This window comes from Mesoplodon densirostris, chromosome 12 (genome assembly GCF_025265405.1).
Source record: "Mesoplodon densirostris isolate mMesDen1 chromosome 12, mMesDen1 primary haplotype, whole genome shotgun sequence".
Classification (NCBI taxonomy): Eukaryota; Metazoa; Chordata; class Mammalia; order Artiodactyla; family Ziphiidae; genus Mesoplodon; species Mesoplodon densirostris.
In genome coordinates, this window is record NC_082672.1 from 73,147,372 (window position 1) to 73,168,937 (window position 21,566).

At 38.8% G+C, this 21,566-nt stretch overlaps 1 pseudogene; it reads right to left on the reverse strand.

Moving 5' to 3' along the window:
• Positions 1–19,609: 19,609 nt before the first annotated feature.
• LOC132500130 (Krueppel-like factor 4) lies at positions 19,610–21,027 on the reverse strand (annotated as a pseudogene).
• Between the last annotated feature and the right edge of the window lie 539 nt (positions 21,028–21,566).

Genomic DNA, 21,566 nt, shown 5'->3' on the forward strand with positions numbered 1-21,566 from the left:
CAAAATATTTGTAGAAAAGATATTTCAAAGAACACATTCTAAACTTACATCAGCTTATCTAAAAATATCCATACCTATTAAACCCTTTTCCTACTTCCAGCAACTTGGTCTAAGAAAATAATTCAAAATATGTAAAGTTATATGCATGTCCAGTGCCATCTTTGTTATAATAGTGAAAACTTGAAAGCAGCATAAAGTAGGAAGAGTTAAATACAGTGTGGTAATTCTGTTCAATAATTCCCCATTTAAAAGTATGTGCTTCCATTTCCCACATTTTTCTTAGATTACCACAGTCATTACCAACTTTCTCTTTATCTTCAGTGTTACCGTTCTCCTATCCATCCTCCAGACTTCTGCCCATATCACTTCTCTAAATCACAATTTTGGTCTTGTTATTTCTCTGCATAGGATACTTCCACAGTTTACCTTCTCCTTCAGGAAAAATTCAAATTAGTATTCTCTGAGGCCCTGCATAACCCAGCCTTACCAACCTCTCCAAACCCTAAGGCAATGATTAGTTTAGCCCAAGTATAATGATTCCTTAAATGCCAAGTATATACTTAGGTGCCCCTTCTAGGATTAAGAACTTCTGCAGCCATAAACCAAGGAACTACTTAGACCTCCCAATATCCACTTGGGCAATCTAGGGTAGAGATTACAGTGATCTGAACTAGGATAATGGCTGTGGAGATGAGGCAAAAAATGAGCATACTACAGATATATTTGGGAGGTAGGTTTGGAAGGTTGGTGATTGACTGGATATAGGAAATAAAGTAGACAGAAGGATTTAAGATAGCAGTAAGGTTTCTGACCAGGAAACCCAAATGAGGAGGAGACCTGAGAGGAGAGTTTCTGGGTTCTATTTTGGGTATAAAGAATCTAAGATAAGTGTGTCATCTGGAGGTATGCAGCAAATATTAGCCATATGGGTCAGAACCAAAAGATGAAACAAAAGGAAAAAAGCAAAGGCCTGACAGTGGTTGGAATTATTAAGGAAAAAAAGAGCAGAGACTGAAAAAAATAAGGACTAAGATAAAAATGAGAACAACAATATTTAATGATTAAACATAGAAATTGAATCCCTGACAGTAGTCAGAGAACAAAGGATGAGAATGTGAAAGAAAAAACTGGGACAGGATGACTTCATTGACATAAAAAGATAAAAGCTGTATTTAAAAGAAGGGAGCACCAACAGGCCATGTTACTGAAATGATAAATAAAGTTAGTATTAAAACTTGCCCATTGTTTTTTGCAACCAGGTCACTGGAGGCCTTGGTAAGAGCAGTTTCAGTGGAAGAATGTGAGCAGCAGCCAGGCTGCAGTAAACTGAGGAGGACTGAGAAGTGTTCAGTCCTGGGTCCACACACAATAAGTGCACCAGAGATGTCCACCACCATCGAGTGGGGACAGGCAGGACATACAACTCAAAAATACAAGAGAAGAAGACAGAGGATGGCCACTGGAAGAGTGCATAGGGGTCCAAGAAAAGTTTAAGTTGCTTTTAGGAAGAAAAGACTTACATGAATTGTATTTAAATATTAATGAAAGGAGTCTATAAAGAAGGGGGTGTTGAAGAAAGGAGAAAAAGGCTAAAGTGAGATCCCTGAAAGGGCAAAAAGTATGGAAACTAGAGTTGAAATGAAGGAATAACTTTAATATATCTCCTTCCATAAGAGGAAGTAAAGAAGAAAGAAGATAGAAGGTTAGAGGAGGGGAGAAGAGGAAAAATCTGGAGGAAGAGGAGAATTAGGAGTAGGAGAGAAAGAAGGGAATCCTCAAAGTTTAATGAGTGCTTTTCAGATGACATAACTATACCTCAGTAAGATTAATTGCACCTAATGAGTGGCAGAATCTGAATTTAAAACTAATTTTAAACTTTGATCTTTCTTATCCATTCTGGGTGTGCTCAGACAGTAAGTATATGGAAAACTAAAGGTTTAAGAAGAATGGAAGTGGTTTGACATAGACATAGCAGAGAACGAGAAAAAGCCAACTCAGGAAACAAAAATGTCTAGTGTCTAAAAGAACTGAAGACTTTAAAGTTTTAGTGGCACCAATATTCACAGGTAAATTATTTTTCTCCAGAAAACCTCTGTTGGGGTTGTGAAAAACACAGGGTTGAGGTTTTGTGATGATACAAACTCAGGAAGACAATGAGAAAAATAAGTTGAAGATATTGGCAAGTAAGAGGCTAAAATAATGAGACATGAAATCCAAGACAGATGGCATAGGAAGTGAAATCAGGAAAGACTGACAAAGAGAACCTAGTCAAGGGATTGGAGAGTCCTAGAAGGGGCCATTTTAGATATACCCTTGAGCTTAATACATTGACTAGAATAAAATGGAAATTGATTAAGTATTTTCTAATAAAGAATGAATGAATGGCAACCAAGGTCTACCATGTTGAAACACAAGGCCAGAAGGGACATTTGATTCATATCTCTCCTTCATAAATAATACCAAATGAGATTTCTTTGAATGTCCAACAGGACCTGATAGTAATCCAATAGGTTGACATAATCAAAACAGCTTTCCTAGATAAAATATTATGTGGAATCCTTCAAAGTTTTCTCGAGAAGGGCTTAGAGAAAGAGAAACTTCTGCTGGTGACAAGCTGCTCCACAACTCTGTCCCCTCTCCTCACTAATTTCACCTTTCCTTCAGGGTTTTTTTCACCATATTTATCCCCAAAACGGCACCTTATCTCCAGGGTTATGATTACACCCTTTAAAATATAGAATCTTATTTCCAATGCTTCCTTATAGCATAGCTGAAACATGCTAATATTTCAAAAGAATGTTCTAAACATTAAAGAAGTATATGAAAGAAAATAAAGAAAACTCAGAAACATTAAAGAGAACCAAAATATTCACTTTCTGTAGTCCTGGCTGTTAACTATGTTTGTATACTCTGATCTGTTCCATGTCTTATTTAAAACATTGGTCAATTTATTATCCGTTTAAGTTGTCTGGCTCCCCAGATAAATAAACATCATTTGGAGTTTATTTTAAAACCTCAGGGATTTCCCTGGCTGTCCAGTGGTTAAGAATCTGAGCTTCCACTGCAGGGGACACAGGTTCGATCCCTGGTAGAGGAACTAAGATCCCACATGGCAATAAATAATTAAATAGAAAAAGAAAAACTTCAACACCTTTTTATGGCCTAGTGAGTAATTCATTCCTTCCACCAAGCTGTTTCTGCAAAGTCACTTTAGTCTTACACTAAATTAGAGAGTCCCTGAGATCATTATGCACAAGGACCCAACTTATAGAAAATAAGATATTCTTACAAAGACACTATCCACATATCTACTTATTCTAAAAACTAGACCTTCATCTTTACATTTTAAAGAATTTTCATCCTTAAACTGTGTTGCACTTTAGGAGCCTTCATCTGAATACGTGAAAAGCAATAAGAAATTTCAGTCTTTTTTTAAAACTTCACATTCCAACCTAAGAGTGCCATCTCCATCCTTTGAAGTGAAATTATGCATCGACGAAAACTACAAATAAATTTTTGGAAGTTACAGAGAATCCAAATTTTACTTAATATAATGGGCTAAAATGGGATGGGCTATTTGGAAAAGTGTCAAGTTTCTTGTCCTCAAGCTCATTTGTGGAGAGGTTATAGAGTCAAATGTCAGAGATGACCCAGATCATTTCCAGTTCTACCACCATAGATACTCACCACCTTTGCAATAAAATAATCTAAATACTAGTTGGCAGATTAGGTGGAACATAATATATATCCACATCCGCCCAAGAATTATAGAGAAACTGTCATTATAAAAAGCCTCTGTGTGAAGCAATTGTCACAGTGTAAATGATATGGCTGCTCCTCAAGTGAAGAGTTGGGATCTTGCTTCCATTCCCAGCAAGATGGCAAATAGGCAACATCAGCACCAAGCCCAGAGCAAATCGCAACCTTGGGGGCAAAGCAAAATCTGTAACAGTACATTCTATACAAGAAAAGAAAAGCCTAATCAATAGTTTCAGAGAAGGGAAAAAATGCTCTTATAAAGGTCTAACAACATGTTATTTTCATAACATGAAACTAAATAACAAAGGAAGCTGAAATAATAAAGGAAGCAAAACGTTCGGTCAATTCTCTGGGCTTGGTGCTGGTATACCAGTCTTACTTTGCTTTTTCATAGTGAACCAAAAAAGAAATCTCCATGTTTTCCAGAGAAATTAAGATTTTCACCTAAAAATATATTTATCTGTGTAGATAGGATCAAAGTAATTTTTGAAGGCTTTGTGGATGGGCAGAAAAGCAACAAATATACTTCAATAGGAAGAAAAGACTTGTAGAAAAATTTTAATGTACATTTAGCATATAATATAATACATATAATATTTATGATAATGGATTCTTGTAATACAGTTGAAATAAGATCCAAGAACATTATAGAACTGTTGGTGAAAATATCAACTGATAGCCTGCAGTAGATAAAAATACTGGGTCTCATCAAAAATATTTTAAACATGACAGGAGAAGGCATTCTATCTTTGTAAAAATATGATGTGCCTATAACTAGAATACTAAATATAGTTCTCATCACTATACCTTAGGAAAGACTTAATGGGATAGAAGTGAATAGATGTTTGTTTATATAAAAGTATACCACATATATTTTTTTCATTATGACAGAAAAGCAAATGAAGTTCTACCATGTAAAGAAAAAGTGTAAAACTCTTTAAGGCTGTAAAAATGAAAACTTAGGGAAGATATTACTAATCAGTCTAAAATATACTAAAGCATGTATGATAACTAATTCCTGTTTCATGAGTGCTCACTGTGTTGTAAGCACTATTCTAAGCACTTTGCATGTATTAAGACATTTAATCCCTCCACAATACCTCTTCCATTTGGTAATATTAATGCCCAAATGAAGCACAGAGAAGTCCAATAATTTGCCCCATGTGACACCGATAGTAAGTAATAGAGCTGAGATTAAAACAGAGACATTTTGGCTTCAGGGAATGTACTCTTAGCCACTGCATTTGAAACACAAACCTAATTTTTAACATTGAGAAAGGCACTTAATGAACTGGAAGGAGGTACATTTGAGGCAAATGAAAATAAGTATAAAATGAGATAAAAACCTTGAAATCTGAAAACAAGACTTTGAATCCTAAAAGACAAAACACATTTAAAATATAAAAATAGAATCAAGAAGTCTTTACAAACTTGCACACCCAGTAGCATAGAGCAGGAAAAGTAGGGTAAGTTGGGGTAGGTGAATCTCTAGCCTTGAGTGCGGCCTCAGTCAGTTACAGCTTCCCCTGGTGCCACACTTGCTGCCGACATATACAGAGGCTGCAGAGGATGAGAAGCCTCTGGTCTCACCCCACCTGGCACCCATTTCTCTTCCACATTTCAATGTGGAAGGCGCAGCCTTTTGTGTCCACCTGGGTGGATGTTTTCTCTATTGAGCCATAAGCATCTACAGGGCAGCGAGTAGATCTTACCCAGGTCTCTTGGCATATCATACAACTCAGTGCCGCACTCAGGTTTTTGATAGATAGATTTTAATTTTGGTAACTTGATGTGCTGCTATTTTCCTCAATTTCACAATGTCATACACGCATAGGGTGTATTTTGAGGAATAAGAATGTGTTTTTGATCTATATTCTTTTCACCACTGATAAGAATTTGGCTGAACGCATGACTTCATGACATTGGAGTAGGGAATGTCAGTAAAACATTCTTTAGGGACATACCATATCTAAGGTTAATAACAGTTCATTTTTACTGAAGATTCTGACAAAGAATTTGTTCAGATTGGGTACATGATCATCCTGGGGATTTTCTTTATACATCTAATCCACCCTCCTGAATCCATCAGGCCTTTGTTAACCTCGTGCTGCTGCTGCTTACTTCACCAGGGTGTCTGGTACAGCACACAATCACTGTCCTTTTCTAGACATCAGTTAACAGGAAAAAGATATCACACACCATCTCCCCCGCTCCTCCCATATTCATTCTCTCTGAAATATGACCTTAGGCAGGAAAGCACAGAGGAGGTTACTCAATGAAGAGTTGGGTCAAGTGGACACCAAGACTCACCTTTACTACATCTACCACATCTATTAAATATAATGTCCATCCCAGTTACAAAGGAACTTTTTCCCAAAAGGCAGAATATATCTTTTGTTGTAAAAATTGTGTACTTTAAAATCATATTGTTGGTTTTTGTATTCTCCTAAGAGTGAACTATCAACATTTGGTCTAGACTGGTCTTGGGGAGAGTGTGACTCATATATTTTCACAAAATCTGGGTCACCTGGAATCCTTAAAATTGTGGAAGGTGGGGGAGAAAACACAGTTCTGCCATGGGCTCAGGAGTAGTAAAACCTAATCCAAGAAGAAATTAAATAGTTAGAAATCAAAATTTCAAAAAGCTATTATGTGTATACTAATCACTTTCTTTCTCTAAGCCATCATTTGCAGCTACAAGTTTACTTTCAGACTAATTTGTTCTCTTACACATGTCTATCATTTGATGCCTCTGACAATGACAGGACACTACTTGATAAGCCACAGCCACTCCGCAGTGGGTCCCTTCTTCACACAGTGTAAACCAGTTCCCTTGTGGAAAGTACTTGTCTCCATCCCAAAGCACACTGCTAATGCTCATTATACACAGCAGTTACCCTATTTTCCCTCAGGTGTTTTTATCTTTTTCAAAATAAATTTATTTATTCAGTTATTTAGTTTTGGCTGTGTTGGGTCTTCGTTGCTGCGTGCAGGCTTTCTCTAGTTGCGGCGAGTGGGGTCTACTCTTCGCTGTGGTGCGGGGGCTTCTCAGTGGTGGCCTCTTTCGCTGTGGAACATGGGCTCCAGGCACACGGGCCTCAGTAGCTGTGGCACGCAGGCTCAGTAGTTGTGGCACACAGGCCTAGTTGCTCCACGTCATGTGGGATCCTCCCGGACCAGGGCTTGAACCGATGTCCCCCACATCAGCAGGCGGAGTCTCAACCACTGCGCCACCAGGCAAGTCCTGCTTCCTTAGGTTTTAAGCTGTCTTCCCCACCAGATGGAGGAGTCTATTCTCTATTTGCCACTATTTCAAACACAGTGCATTGGTCTACCACTGTACCTCACACAGTGTAGGCATGCTTCTTACACTGTATTTTCTTAACTTCAACCAATGAAAACCCACATACTCCCAGACTTGACCACAACATAACTCCCAGTCTACATTCTAGACTTTCAGAATGGTCTGTGAGAATAACAGGAGTCACAGCTGGGTACATACACATTAAGAAGTAATGAGAAATGCAATATGTTGACAACTGAGTTGTTTAAATATATTCTAAAACGGATGAGTGGCTATCACTATGTAAAATGACGTGCATTTCAAATATAATTTGAAAATGGCTTCTTACCTTTAGTCATTTAAACACAAAGCATTTTTGTTTGAATGAAACAAAAACTTTGAGAAAACAAAGATTGTTCTCTCAATGACAACCAAAATTGGTATAAACATTTTTATATCATACTTATGCTTCAAACTCAGTGCCTAATGAAGTTATTTTAAATGATTCATCAAGCTAAATATGCTTTCCTAATGCTAATTCTGAATTTAGTTTTTATTACATTTATAAACTCAATGTGTAGTAGCGAGTTTCTTCATAAACTTCCTCAGTGTAGACATAAAACTAGTGTAATCACATAGTCCTTATTCATTCTGGCACTCAAACAGTTGACATAGAATAATAAAAACTTTGCTATCAGTATTTTGATAAATAACACGTTAATTATTAACTTCATACCTCCTTCAGAAGGTCCCCTTCATCATTCACCTCACACATTTTTATGTAAGTTGGCTGTGGAAACCACAGTATCCCCAACAAATGCATTCAACATGTATTTATATGTATACCCAAAACAAACACTGCAGATGATGAATTGCATAGAGGCTCTTTCCAGAGGGGTCTGACAGGTAACAAAAGATAAGCACCAGACTGATGTGTCATGCCCAAGGCATAATACACTAGAAATGTACTAGAAAAGTCTAATGACGAATTTTCATTTATGCCTGACTCCCTCCAAACAAAGGATATACAAAGCTTAAAACTGGGTTGATCAACATTTTCTGCAACATACTGGTTTTCTTATATAACAATTGTATTCTGGAATGAAATCTATTGTTAAACTGAGATAATGAAATATTTATTAGACAACTATGCTACCGAAGTCCACAGACAAAAACACAATTGGAAAAACACACCTGTAAGTGACCCAGATTTTTACTGATGGCAAAGATCTACTTATTTGTAATTTCTATTTTTATTTTCCTTTCTAGCATCACTTCTAGTCTCTAAATTAATTCTGGTCCTGTGTTGTATTACTACTGTCATCTTTCTTTAGCCTTTTCAATTCTCCAAATGTCAGTCTCTGAAGAACCCCAGCCATTCCAGCTGTCCACAATGAGCCCAGAAATCATCTACAAGCTGCTCTACATGGTCTCAGAAACAATCCTAACTCAGTCAGAGGAAATAGGAAATGGTTTCTCAAAGGGAGTTCGCTGCCTTCAACCACAACTTCAAGTCCAGTTAATGGGGGATGGTAGGAGGCTTTTTCTGAATCTAGTCAAACCTTCTGTACCCTCCTCCTTGTGTGATGTACAGTCTTCACAGCTGATCACTCCTTTCCAGGGCGTCTAGGCCCAAGAAAGTCCAGGCCCAACTCCAACTGGTCAGCTGAGCCTGACTCTCTTGTTCTGTCTCTGCAATTGCATAGTCATTATTTTATGTTTGTTGTAATCAACTCTACCTTTTCCTTTATTTCTTTGATCATTGTTCCAGTTGTCTCTCTTTCCTACCTTATGAATGTCAATATCTTCTCTGTTTACCCTCTTTGTTTCTTTCTAATCAAACTGCAATATAAAATTCAAACATACTGTGTACAACAGTTGCTATATTGCTGAGAAATTTTTATCTCTGTTCTTAATTACAAAAATGAGTATTTGAAAGTGTTTTCATTTCCCTTTTAAAACTTAAAAAGCTTAAAATTAACCTATTTACCTGTTCACTTGGTTGTTTTTCATCCAATCTAAATGCTGATTCTCTTTATAAAACTTAATAATGCATCTATTTATTTTGTAGAACCAAGATGAAGTAAAAACTTATACCTTAAGTTGCCAGATAATCAATATTATTTACATAAAACACAACAATCTAAATACAGTTTGCATCCACATCCACAACTTTTTCCTAACCCTCCAAATTAATAACTAATCCTAATTCTAATATTTGAGATAAAATGGAAAAATTGTTCTGTCATAAAACACGGAGTTGGTACATTTCTGACAAATAAATCAGATAAACCATTAGATCTTACTAAGTTGTTAGAACTTAGTTATCCTTCATTTATAAGATTTTTCATGTCATGAAGAGCTGTCTTATCTGCCCAATAGAGGCATAAACTGCACATTATTAAGTCAGAGAGATCTTAATTCAGAGATTCTCATTTCTAGTGACAACCTACTCACTGAGCATCCTTCCAACACTGTTTTACTCATTGGGCCTGTACACCATCATCTAACCTACTAATCAAATTATCTTTAGCCCCTCCTCATTATAATTTGATTCTTCCTGCACTAAACCTCAAGATTAACTGTTTTAACAGTCCCCCCCGCCCAGCTTCTCCTCCCACCAGTCTAGCTGTATATTGACTGTGGTTATGTTCACAATTGTTTATCATAGTTGTGCTGGTTATTGCATCCATGCAATTTAATTAAATATTATGCAAACTAATATGAAGAAAGATATTTAACATTTCTTCAAATCTAAGCTGAATGTTTTAGAAAGACTTGAAAATAACATGTCTCAGTTTGGGCTTCTATAACAAAAATACCATAAAATGGGTAGCTTATAAACAATAGAAATTTATTTCTCACAGTTCTGGAGCCTGGAAAGTTCAAGACCAAGAACAGATTCAACGTCTGGGGAAGGCAGCTTCCTGATTCATAGACGGCTGTCTTCTCACTGTGTCCTAACTTTGCAGAAAGGGTGAGGGAGCTCTCTGGAGTCTTTTTCATAAGGGCACTAATCCAATATATGAGAGATCAGTTCATAGCAGTATATGTCAAATACAAATTGTTGAATTCCGTTTGGGTAATACAAATGTAAAAAAAAATTAAGACAATTTGTTAAATTGGAATTCTCTTTCAGATTGTCTTACAATGGGTTTTAAGATCTAGCATCCAAAAAACAAACAAACCCCAAAAATCTTATATTATTCTTATATGATGCACTATGATAATGTTTTTTTGCAAGAAAGACAATATGAGATTCAAACCAATGGATGTATACTCAAAAAAAGGCATTGTTCTAAATTCAATATGTTGGTTAACAAATGTATAATTATACAACTCAATTTAAAATAATATGTTTAAAATATTTGGGCCTCCCTGGTGGCGCAGTGGTTAAGAGTCCGCCTGCCGATGCAGGGGATACGGGTTTGTGCCCCAGTCTGGGAGGATCCCATATGCCGCGGAGCGGCTGGGCCCGTGAGCCATGGCCGCTGGGCCTGCGCGTCCGGAGCCTGTGCTCCGCAACGGGAGAGGCCACAACAGTGAGAGGCCCGCATACCGCAAAAAGAAAAAAAAAAAAAAGATAAAATATTTACTTTTTTTCTTTTTTTTAATTAGTTTCTACTTTATAACAAAGTGAATCAGTCATACATATACATCTGTTCCCACATCCCTTCCCTCCTGCATCTCCCTCCCTCCCACCCTCCCCATCCCACCCCTCCAGGAGGTCACAAAGCACTGAGCTGATCTCCCTGTGCTCTGCGGCTGCTTCCCACTATCTATCTACCTTACGTTTGGTAGTGTATATATGTCCATGCCTCTCTTTCGCTTTGTCACAGCTTACCCTTTCCCCTCCCAGTATCCTCAAGTCCATTCTCAAGTAGGTCTGTGTCTTTATTCCTGTTTTACCCCTAGGTTCTTCATGACATAAAATATTTACTCTTTTTTATGATTCCTTATTTCTGCTGACTTTCTTGATTAACCAACCAATTTTCTTACCTGATTGCTTAGGATAAAATACATCTTTTACCTTTATAAACTTTTCTTAAAAATGTTGATGAGGTCTTTTGGGGAGAAATGTCACACTTAATACATGCACTTACTTACTTTTGCCTCTTTTAAAAAAAAAGTTAACAAAAAACCGTAAGCAAAAAGAGAGAAAAGAAAATGGAAATGGGCACAAAAGAAAAAATATTTGGGTGGAATAAAGCAGTAGGACAAATTGTACCAAATATTTAACAAAACTCAGAAAGCTATTCCCACATAATTAGTGAGGAAAACCAGGAAACAATGCAGTGTACCACATAGAACTTTCCAAAAATAAGAGAAATAAAACAAAGAAATGGAAAATAAGAGAGAAGGGATTAAAAAAGAAGAAGATGACCAATCCAGGAGGTTCAACATATGAATAATAAAAGGTTCAGAAAAAGATGAGAGAAAATAGAGGGAAATAAATCTTCAAAAATATTTATTTCCCAGAATTGAAGGGCAAGAGTTTCCAGAATGAAATGGTACACTGAAAACCTAGCTAAGTAGATTACAATTGATACAAGACTCACTGTCATAAAATTTCAGAATGCTAGCACATACCATGGATGAGGAATCAGAATGAACTCAGACTTCTTTATAGCAATACTGGAACTTAGGAAACAATGGAGACAGAATTTCAGAATCATGTGGGAAATTGTCTAACCCATAATTCTATACTGAGTCAAAACTAACAATCAAGTGAAGAGAAAAATGAAGACATGTTTCACATACCACTCGTATACTTTTCTCAAAAAACTGATGAAAGATATGTTTCTCTGAAATAGGAAACCAATACAGAGGAAAACCATAAAACCAAGTAACAGGAGATCCAAATGGTGGAGAGTAAATGGAATCCCCAGGAAACTGATAAGGTGAAATCTCAGAATGACAGCTGAATGACACATATGATAGTACTTTACTTTTATAAACAGTAAAGTACTATCAGGTATGTTCAGGACAAAAGCCCAAGAAATAATTTACAAGAAGAATAAGTTAATAAAATACCTCTTGTACATGAATGTTGGGAAATAATTGAGATTGAACTTCTAATATATATATGGGATATTAAGCAACTAGGAAAAAAAGACAATTATTAACTCTGAAACCACACACCTTGGATAGGACTTGAAGCTAGCTGCACTTCAGATTGGGACTTGAACCCACAGTCTCTGACATAGAAGGGAACTCAAACCCACAGTCCTTTGATTGAAACTGCACACCTGTTCTCAGGACTTACTGAAGCTCAGGTTCTTTTGTCTCGGCACAGAGAGGATTCAGCAAGAGGAAAAGTGACAGGCAAAAAATGAGTTTATTAGCGAGGGATGCTTGTGAGAGATACAAGCAGGTAGGCAAGGGACTGTAGCCCTAAGAAAAAAGAGCGTTACATTTTCAAAATCAAAGAAAAAGTGGGAGGGGAGAAGACTCCCTTCTTCCTCATTTTTGGGTAGACATCAAGGCTTATGTCATTAGTTCCTCCTTTGACTCTATATCATATAACAGGGACTGTCATGGTGCTATTTAAATCATAGGTATATTAACAAAATGGTGGTAACGTATACTAAAATATGGTGATTCATCCCAGGTTTTGGTATAATGTCTCCTTTCACCTAGTTTCTTTCCCCTTTCACCTGTATTCCTGTCTTGGTTACATGCAGAGATTCTACTCTTCGAGGACCATTAACCCCTGACTTCATGTAACAAGATTCAGACTCCATATCTATTGTCATGTGTTTTAATTATCAGGGTTTGTGGCTTGAGTGTGCCTGGTGCTTAAATGCACCTGGCCTTCCTTCAAGGTAAAAATGTTGCTAGGTTACTGGATTCTTTTCTTAAGTGGTCACTGGCTTGCAACAGTCTTCCAAATTCCCTTAAAATTCCCCTTCTTCTTTTAATCTTCTAGTAGGATTTCTAAGCTATTTAATTATACTACTCTATGCCTATCCACTCTATGGAAAAGAAAAAGTTATATGGGCAAGGAAAAATTATCATATAATAATACTACATGGCTCAACTGTGGATAGCTTTACAATTGTGAATTACATTTACAATGTAAAGACTAAATATTTGTTCTACTAAAATCACAATACTTTATTAGGATGATTAGGAAAATTGAAAGTGTGCATGTGCATTCAGGGAGGAGGGAGGAAAAGAGCTAAATCCTCATTTATCCAATGTGAGAAGTCAGTAGTTAATGCCAAACAATTACAGATGAATAAATAGTAATTTAAGTACAATTTTTAGACATATTGAGTACAAACAAAAGATCTAGCTAAAGAAATTGAGAATGGATGTCTTTGGAGGAGAAAAAGAGGTGGAACAAAGAACTGTTTAACTCTTTAAACCATGGGCATTTATAACTTTAATGATTGGAGACAAGTTGGCAGAGTAGAAGAAATTGAGCTCGCCTCGTCTCATGAAAACACCAAAATCACAACGAACTGCTGAACAGCCACCAACGAAAAAAGACTGGAGCCTACCAAAAAAGATATTCTACATCCAAAGAAAAAGAAGAAGCCACAATGAGACAGTAGGGAGGGGCACTTTTGCAATATAATCAAATCCCATGCCCGCCAGGTGGGTGACCCACAAACTGGAAAATAATTATATTGCAAAGGTTCTCCCACAGGAGTGAGAGTTCTGAGCCCCACATCAGGCTCCCAAGCCTGAGGTCTGGCATCAGGAGGAGGAGCCTCAGAGCATTTGACATTGAAGGCCAGCAGGGTTTCAGTTCAGGAGCTCCACAGGACAGGGGGAAACAGAGACTCCACTGTTGGAGTGTGCACACAAGTTTTCACATGGACTGGGACCCAGGGAAAAGCAGGGACTCCATAGGACCTTGGGCCAGACCTAACTGCAGGTTTTGGAGTGTCACCAGGGAGGAGGGAGTCAGCTATAGCCCACTGTGGGAGGCAAGGGCACTGGTTGTGGAAGCCCCTAGGGAATATTCCTAGGCATGATCACTTCCGTAGGTCACCAGTTTGGCACCAAGACCTGGTCCCACTCAACAGCATGCAAGTTCCAGGGTTGGGACACCTCAGGCCAAACAAGCAACATGGTGGGAACACAGCCCCACCCATCAGGAAGGCTGCATAAAGTCCTCCTGAGACCACAGACACCTCTAGACACAACCCTTGACACAGCCCTGCCCACCAGAGGGACAAGACCCAGCTCCACTCACCAGTGAGAACCAGTCCCTCCTACCAGGAAGCCTGCACAAGCCCTTGGACCAACTTCACCCATGAAGGGGCAGACACCAGAAGCAAGAACTACAATTCAGCAGCCTGGAGAATAGAAACCATGACACAGAAAACTAGACAAAATGAGATAGCAGAGAAATATGTTCCAGATGAAGGAACAAGATAAAACCCCATGGGGCTTCCCTGGTGGTGCAGTGGTTGAGAGTCTGCCTGCTGATGCAGGGGACACGGGTTCGTGCCCTGGTCTGGGAGGATCCCACATGCCATGGAGCGGCTGGGCCCATGATCCATGACTGCTGAGCCTGTGTGTCTGGAGCCTGTGCTCCACAATGGGAGAGGCCACAACAGTGAGAGGCCTGCGTACTGCAAAAAAAAAAAAAAAAAAAAAAAGAAAGAAAGAAAAACCAGAACACCTATGTGAAGTGGAAATAATCAATCTGCCTGAAAAAGAATTCAGAATAATGATAGTAAAGATGATCCAAGATCTCAGAAAAAGAACGGAGGCACAGATGGAGAAGATATAAGAAATGTTTAACAAAGAGCTAGTAGATTTAAAGAACAAACAAACAGAGATGAACAATACAATAACTGAAATGAAAAATATGTTAGAAGGAATCAATAGCAGAATAACTGAGGCAGAACAATGAATAAGTGAGCTGGAAGACAGATTGGTGGAAATCACTGCTGTGGAACAGAATAAAGAAAAAAGAAATGAAGACAGTCTAAGAGACTTCTAGGACAACATTAAACACACCAACATTCACATTATAGGGGTCCCACAAGGAAAAGGGAGAGAGAAAGGACCTGAGAAAATATCTGAAGAGATAATAAATGAAAATTTCCATAACATGGGAAAGTAAACACTCACTCAAGTCCAGGAATCACAGACAGTCCCATACAGGACAAACCCAAGGAGGAACACGCCAAGACACATATTAATCAAATTGACAAAAAACAGAAAATACTAAAAGCAGCACGAGAAAAGCAACAAATAACATACAAGGGATTCCCCATAAGTCTATCAGCTGATTTTTCAGCAGAAACTCTGCAGGCCACAGAGAGTGGCACAATATATTTAAAGTGATGAAAGAGAAAAACCTACAACCAAGAGTACTCCACAGCAAGGCTCTCATTCAGATTTGAGAGAGATATCAAAAGTTTTACAGACAAGCAAAAGCTAAGCAAATTCAGCACCACCAAAGCAGCTTTACAGCAAATGCTAAAGGAACTTCTCTAGACAGAAAAGAAAAGCCCACAACTAGAAACAAGAAAATTATAAATGGTAAAGCTCACCAGTAAAGGCAAACATACAGTAAAGGTAAGAAATCATCCACACATAAATACGATATCAAAACCAGCAATTGTGAGAAGAGGAGCGTGCAAATGAAGGATATTGGAAATGCACTTGAAATTAAGAGACCAGCAACTTAAAACAATGTTGTATGTACATAGACTGCTCTATCAAAACTTCATGGTAACTTTAAACCAAAAATCTACAATAGATACACACACAAAAATGAAAAAGCAACACAAACACAACACTAAAGATAGCCATCAAATCACAAGACAACAGACTAAAAGAGAAAGGGGGAAAACCTACAAAAACAAATCCAAAACAATTAACAAAATGGTAACAAGAACATACATATTGATAATTACCTTAAATGTAAATGGATTAAATGCTCCAACCAAAAGACATAGACAGGCTGAATGGATACAAAAATAAGACCGATCTATACGCTGTCTAGAAGAGAACAACTTCAGCTCTAGGGACACATACAGACTGAAAGTGAGGGGATGGAAAAAGGTATTTTAGGCAAATGGAAATCAAAAGAAAGCTGGAGTAGCAACACTCATATCAGAAAAAAGTAAACTTTAACATAAAGACTGTTATAAGAGGCAAAGAGGGACACCACATAAAGATCAAGGGATCAATCCAAGAAGAAGATATAACAATTGTAAATATATATGCACCCAACATAAGAGGACCTCAAGATATAAGGCAAATGCTAACAGCCATAAAAGGGGAAACTGACAGTAACACAAAAATAGTAGGAGAGTTTACCACCCCACTTTCATCAATGGACAGATCATCAAGACAGAAAATCAATAAGGAAACACAGGCCTTAAATGACACTTTAGATCAGTTGGAATTAATTGATATTTATAGAGCATTCCATCTGAAAGCAACAGAATATACATTCTTTTCAAGTGAATATGGAACCTTCTCCAGGATAGACCAAATCCTGGGCCACAAAGCTAGCTTCAGTAAATTTAAGAAAATTGAAGTCATATCAACCATCTTTCCTGACCACAATGCTATGAGATTAGAAATCTCATACAAGAAAAAACCTGTATAAAACACAAACACGTGTAGGCTAAACAACATGTTACTAAACAACCAATAGATCACTGAAGCAATCAAAGAGGAAATAAAAAATACCTAGAAACAAATGAAAATAAACCACAATGATCCAAAACCTTTAGGACAAAGCAAAAGCAGTTCTAAGAGGGAAGTTTATAGCAATACACTCTTATCTCAAGAAACAAGAAAAATCTCACATAAACAACCTAGCCATACACCTAGAGCAACTAGAGAAAGAAGAACAAACAAAACCCAAAGTTAGTAGAGGAAAGAAATCATAATGATGAGAACAGAAATAAATGAAATAGAGACTAAGAAAACAATAGAAAAGATCAATGAAACTAAAACCTGGTTCTTTGAAAAGATACACAAATTGATAAACCTTTAGCCAGCCTCATCAAAAAAAAAGGAAGAGTGCTCAAATCAATAAAATTAGAAATGAAAAAGGAGAAGTTACAAGACACCCCAGAAATATAAAGGGTCATAAGAGACTACTACAAGCAACTATATGCCAATAAAATGGACAACCTAGAAGAAATGGACAAATACTTACAAAGGTACAATCTTCCGAGACTGAATCAGGAAGAAATAGAAAATATGAACAGACCAATCACAAGTACTGAGATTGAAACTGTGATTTTAAAACGCCCAACAAACAAAAGTCCAGGACCAGATGGCTTCACAGGTGAATTCTATCAAACATTTAGAGAAGAGTTAACACCTATCCTCCTGAGACTATTTCAAAAAATTGCAGAAAAAGGAACGTTTTCAAACTCTTTCTATGAGGCCACCATCACCCTGATACCAAAACCAGACAAAAATACCAAAAAAAAAAGAAGAAAGAAATTTACAGGGCAATATCACTGATGAACAGAGATGCAAAAATCCTCAACAAAATACTAGCAAACCAATCCAACAATATAGTAAAAGGAGCATACACCACGATCAAGTAGGATTTATCCCAGGGATGCAAGGATTTTTCAATATCCACAAATCAATCACATTAACAAATTGAAGAATAAAAACCATATGATCATCCCAATAGATTCAGAAAAAGCTTTTGACAAAATTCAACATGCATTTGATAAAAACTCTCCAGAAAGTGGGCATATGTAAGTTTCCTACCTCAACATAATAAAAGCCATATATGACAAACCCACAGTTAACATCATACTCAATGGTGAAAAGCTGAAAGCTTTCCTCTAAGATCAGGAAAAAGACAAGGATGTCCACACTTACCATTTTATTCAACATAGTTTGGGAAGTCCTAACCATGTCAATCAGAGAAGAGAAAGAAATAAAAGGATTCCAAGCTGGAAAAGAAGTAAAACTGTCACTGTTTACAGATGACATGATACATAGAGAATCCTAAAGATGCTACCAGAAAACTACTAGAGCTCATCAATGAATTCAGTAAAGTTGCAGGATACAAAATTAACACACAAAAATCTCTTGCATTTCTATACATTAACAATGAAAGATCAGAAAGAGAAATTAAGGAAACAAATACCATTTACCACTGAATCAAAAAGAATAAAATACCTATGAATAAACCCATCTAAGGAGGCAAAAGACCTGTACTCTGAAAACTATAAGATGCTGATGAAAAAAATCAAAGATGACACAAACAAATGGAAAGATATACCATGTTCTTGGATTGGAAGAATCAATATAATCAAAATGACTATACTACCCAAGGCAATCTACAGATTCAATGCAATCCCTATCAAATTACCAATAGTATTTTTCATAGAACTAGAACAAAAAATTTTACAATTTGTATGGAAACAAAAAGACCCCGAGTAGACAAAGCAACCCTGAGAAAGAAAAATGGAACTGGAAGAATCAGGCTCCCTGACTTCAGACACTACTATAAAGCTACAGTAATCAAAACAGTATGGTACTGGCACAGGGACAGAAATATCGATTAATGGATGGGGATAAAAAGCCCAGAAATGAACCCACTCACCTATGGTCAATTAATCTACGACAAAGGAGAAAAGAATATACAATGGAGAAAAGACAGTCTCTTCAATAAGTGGTGCTCGGAAAACTGGACAGCTCCATGTAAAAGAATGAAATTAGAGTATTCTCTAACTCCATACACATAAATAAACTCAAAATAGATTAAAGACCTAAATGTGAGACCAGATATTATAAAACTCTTAGAGGAAAATATAGGCAGAACACTTGGACATAAATTGCAGTGAGATCATTTTTTAAAAATTTATATTACATGTTTATTAAGGCAAGGAACTATATAGAAAAAAATTTCTGCTTAAGGCATATTTGGGAATGAGCCATTGTACCAATTATTGCCCAACTGAAACCACAGTGCATAACAGACTCTCTGCATAAAAAGGTTAAAGTAAACCAGGTGTATTTACCTGACTTAGGTCATAAATGTAGACTGGAAGACAAAAATAGATTTTTTTGTCAAAGTATGCAGCAGTTTGAGAAATTTGGCCTCCTTTGGCACCTTTAGAACCAAGACTCACCAAGCACCACTGTTTAGGCTATTAAAACACATTTTCTGTACCTGACTTTCTTCTTCTTCTTCTAAGATTGTAATAATGGCTTTTAGAAGAGAATACAAGGTGATCTTTATGCTTATATTGCATTGAAACAATTCAAGGCTTTCTGGTTTTCCCTCCCCCACACTCACTGATCTAATTTGTACCCTGATACCCACCACTTCCTGTCACCCCCTTGGTGATTTTGAAGTCCAGGAATATATATTCAAATTGGATTTAGAATTGGAATGATAGAAGATCCAGTCACAGACCCCAACTGTCCTTTGTCATTTGGTTTCCTCAGGTCTCCTGATTATCCATTCACAAGTTCACTGGTTGGGAACTTGACCATGATTGTAGTGCTTTCCAGCTGGGTTCCTTCCCTCACTGGGAAGACAGTGTGAAAGGTAAAAAATACTGAATTCTCTTCTGGCAAGGTGGGTCATACCTACTGTTTTGGGATTTAAAAGTGCCTCTTCATGTGTAAGTTGAAGTGGTCCAAACTCACAAATGCTTGGTCGCACTTCTGGCACTGGAAGGGGTGGTGCCTGGTGCATTGGCGGTAGTGCCTGGTCAGTTCATCTGAGAGGGCAGATTTCTACCCATGGCCTTCCCAGTCACTGTGCTAAGGTTTCTCACCTGGGTGGGCTCACAGGTGTGTGTGCCTTGAGGTGAGAACTCTTCCTGTAGGTTTTGCCACAGCCTGCATAATCCCAGGTGTGAGTGGCCAGCCTTTTCCGGGGCTACAATGTTCTTCCCTCTTTGGCTCAGGTTCCTCCCACATGCAGGAACTGCGTGGCATAGGCTCTTGGTAATGGAGCAGTGGGACCTGCGGCTGCACCTGGCAGGGAAGGAAGGGAGGGTAGTTGGGTGGGGATGGAAGCCTGGGGGAGTGGCAGGGCAGGATGACTGCTGCTCAGCAGTTCCTCGGCACCCAGGGTCAGGGTAGTCCTGCTGGGGAGCTGCTGCCCCAGGGGAAAGTTGTGCACTGGCAGCTGTGGTCATTGCTGAGAGGGGGTCCGGTGACCAAGTGGGCCTCTAGGGGCCGACCGACAGGATGCATGAGGAGACAGCTTCCCGTTTGATCTTGGGGCACAAGCAGGGCAGCCCGCCACTGTAAGGCGCTGCCACCACCAACTGGCTGCCGACCAGGCTGCCTTTGCTAACACCAATGATCAGGGGCCCTCAGCAACGCCTTCAACATAAACTTGCCCATCAAGCCACCTGGCGGCTGCGGCTGCTGCCGCGGAGTGTACACTGGGTCCAATTCCGGCCACAGGAGCTCAGCCACACAGCAGCCAGAGGGGCTCACGTGGTTGATGTCTGCAAGGTTGAAGGGAGCTGTCACAGGCGGTGCAGATTCCCAGCCATAGAGCAGGCCACCGCCCCTGCTGCCTGGGGCCAAGCCTGGGTCGCCCCCAGCCTGTCCTGGACAGCTGAAGCTGCAGGTGGAGGGCACACAGGCAGGACCGCTGCTCCAAGGGGAGGACGAGGATGAGGCTGATGCCGACGACACGGTGGAGACCACTGGCTCCTGATGGGACAGCGAGTTGGAGAGGATAAAGTCCAGGCCCAGGAGATCACTGAACTCCTCCGTCTCCCTCCAGGGTAGGAGAGCCGGGTTGCTCTGTCGCAAGACGCTCTGACTCTGCCACTCTGCAGGTCGGTGGCCACGGTCGCCGCTGCCAGGTCATAGGGGCAGCCGGGAAGCCCTGGGGGGAAGTCACTTCACGTGGGAGAGCTCCCCCACCCGCAGTTATTCAGGACACCTGCTAGACGCAGTGTCTTCCCCCTTCCCTGGGGGCCGGATGCAACAGTGGAGAAGGATGGGAGCAGTGCGTCGCTGACAGCCAAGTCAGACTCTCCAGGTGGCTGCCTCATTAATGTGGGTGCCCAGAAGGTCCTCAGGAGTCCGAAGCAGTGGGTGTGCCCGAACACCAAAGTCAACAAAGAGGAAAAAAGTCTTAGAAACGAGGCCAAAACCAAAAACTCCAAATTGCCTGAGATCCTTCTTCTTTGGATTAAATATAAAGGGGAAAATACTTTTAAAAAAAGTTCCTTTGTATACAAAAGTTCTTAGAAAAGTTGTAAACCCATAAAAATAGATAATCAGCAAGACGAGGAAGTAGGTCTGATGGCCAGGCTGTGCTCTCTCCCATTCAGCAGCATCCACACCCCACCCTGTCTCCCACGTGGAGGAGGGATAAATTAGGAGTTGGGGATTGACATCGACACACTACTATCTATAAAATGGAAAATCAACAAAGACCTACTATAGAGCACAGGGAATGCTACTCAATATTCTGTGATAATCTACATGGGGAAAGAATGAATATAGGTATATGTATAACTGAATCACTCTGCTGTGCACCTGAAACTAGCACAACGTTGTAAATCAACTATACTCCAACATAAAATTA